At 40.5% G+C, this 2,478-nt stretch overlaps 1 long non-coding RNA gene across 1 annotated transcript; it reads right to left on the bottom strand.

Annotated features, from left to right (window-relative positions):
- Positions 1-456: 456 nt before the first annotated feature.
- On the bottom strand, positions 457-1,227 carry LOC126597013 (uncharacterized). Its single transcript, XR_007614100.1, has 2 exons — positions 765-1,227; positions 457-648 (listed from the first exon to the last, which is right to left on the bottom strand). It is a non-coding gene; the product is annotated as an uncharacterized LOC126597013 (long non-coding RNA).
- Between the last annotated feature and the right edge of the window lie 1,251 nt (positions 1,228-2,478).

Here is a 2,478-nt window from a genome sequence, read left to right as displayed (position 1 = left end):
TATATTTCAAATTTCAACCAAATAATCTAAAATTTCAACCAATTAATCTGATAAGAAATGAAATGGTAATGTCAATCATCTTGCCACTGTTGATAGATTACTAAATTTTGGTAGAGGCAACCATAAAAGCAATGAATTCCTCTGCAATTAAAGCAAGTGCAAGGGGTGATCATATGTCAAATCCTCATGTGTTTCCTCAAGCCTTCCCATCCGCTTAAACTACTTTAGTCTGTATCATAACTACAGCCTAAAGAACATAGCAAGAACACGGTACATCGCTTTCAAAACAAGCACTACACATAGAATGTGGATAACCACTGACTGCCAGTTTCAAGTTCAATAATAGATAGATTGTTAAGAAAAAATCTCTTCGGAACCAAGGAATGCTAAGCAAGCAACTCGAGATGACCAAGAAAAGAACAAGAGAAACAACAAACAACCACACAAAAGAGAACATAAATCAAACTTTAATTCATTAATAACAAATATTCTTAAGTCGGACAACCAATTCAAGTTCAACAGCAGATCAGCTAAAACAAAAATATCTTCTTAAAAGTTGATGAGAACTCAGAAACCACTACTACTAGTACTCATCTTGGGCCAAATCATCGACTCCTGGAATGTTTGAATATCAGCCACTTAACGGTACTGCAAACAAAAAGTTCGAAAAATGAAACCCAATTACATTGTGGAAACGGTGTAATCTCAGCTTAGTAAACAGAATCAGAACACGATCAGTAGCTAAGGGTTCTCGAAGCCTTTACCTTGATGAAGCCGATTTCCTTGGCATTGCTGCGGAAGCACTGCCTGCAGCACATGAGGCCGTACTTCCTGATCAAACCATAAGGGTTTCCACACACGCAACTTGCAGGTCGCTGTGAAGGAAAAAGATGAAGCGGAAGAGCGGCAGAGTTGGGAAGGAAGGAGAGAGGGTCCAGAGTACAGAGGAGAGGGATAAGGGAAAAGGGTCGCGCCGCCATGGGTTAGGGTTACACTGGAGGAGAAGAGGCAGGGAACGAGAGAGACAGAGCGAGAGAGAGAGGAGGCTCGGCTGCGCTGGGTTAGGGTTACACTGGAGGAGAAGAGGCAGGGAACGAGAGAGAGAGGAAGGGAATGAAACATCAATCTGAAAAGGTATGGCTGCTAGTGGCTAGGGTTAAAGGGTTTTGTTAAGTTCTCCAAAAAAATTAAAAAACATCTCAGACATCCTGGAGGTTCGAACCCGTGCGTTGGGGCTTGAAAAGGTTCACCGAAACCAACTTAGCAACAAGGTATGTTTTGTTATGATTGTATGACTAAACTATTTATAGTATTTAAAAAAATAATTAAATATATATATATCGGTTCGGTTCGGTTCGGTTCGGTTTTCAAACCTCAAAAACCGAAATCGAACCGGTCAGATTCGGTTCGGTTCGGTTTGACAGTTTCGGTTCGGTTTTTTTCGGCCTCAGTTCGGTTTGGTTTTCGGTTTTTTTCGGTTTTCGATTTTTTGAACCCACCCCTATATGGAAGGGCAGAAAGCCAAATTTGGATTATTTAAGAGTTTGGGGGTGTTTGTCCTTTTATAGGTCTCATGACCCTAAAAGATCCAAATTAGGTCCTAGAGGCATAAAAAATATTTTTGTGGGATGATAGGAGCATATTTATGCGCCTTAGTTAGCTAGTTCTTATGCATTTTCCTTACGTTTTCTTAGTTCAAGTAGTCTTTTAAGCTAGTTTCATGTGTTTTCAGGTTTTAAGGGCATATTACATAAAAAGATGCAATTTGGAGCTTTTTGGAGCAAAAGTGAGCTTGGATTGAATAGCACATGCTTGGAACGAAAGGTTTGGACGAAATTGAAGATTTGAAGATTTGAGGATTCCTAGTCCAAGAAGGAGTCCTAATTGAAGAAGGATTCCTAATCAACGAGGGATTCCTAGTTGAAGATGGATTCCTAGAAGAATGAAGATTCCTACTCAAACAAGGTTTCCTAATTGAAGTAGGAAAGTTAAGCCTAGAAGTTGCTATTTTGGGTTGATCTTTCCTAAACCTAAATGGCCTTAAGTTTCTGCAAAATTAGAAGGTTCCTAAGCGTTGGAAGACACAAAGAAAGGTTGGAGAGCATTTCCTTATCCTTGTCGTTGGTTAGGGCCTATTTCCTCTTGGTTTTGGGTTTCTAGAAGCCCTATCCTTATTCCTTAATCCATGCCGCACCTATACCTGATCTAGAACCTTTTGCCTTGCCTTGCAAGGCATTCTAGAAGCCTTATCCTCCTTATCCCTTATCTGCCGCACATTTTAACCTGTTTCCTTATGGATTCTGATTTCCTAAGCCTTTTTCCTTGTGGATTTGGGTTATCCAAGTCCATATCTGATTACCCTAGGGTTTTAGGTGGCTATATATACTCATATCTCAGCCCTAGCTGAACCACCATCTCTCACAATCATTCTACGCGCCAGAAAGTCATTCACCTTCTCTGCCACACCCCTCACTCACC

Source organism: Malus sylvestris, chromosome 13 (genome assembly GCF_916048215.2).
Source record: "Malus sylvestris chromosome 13, drMalSylv7.2, whole genome shotgun sequence".
Lineage (NCBI taxonomy): Eukaryota > Viridiplantae > Streptophyta > Magnoliopsida > Rosales > Rosaceae > Malus > Malus sylvestris.
The sequence above is the reverse complement of the archived record's forward strand: the minus strand, read 5'-3'. Positions and strand labels throughout refer to the sequence as shown.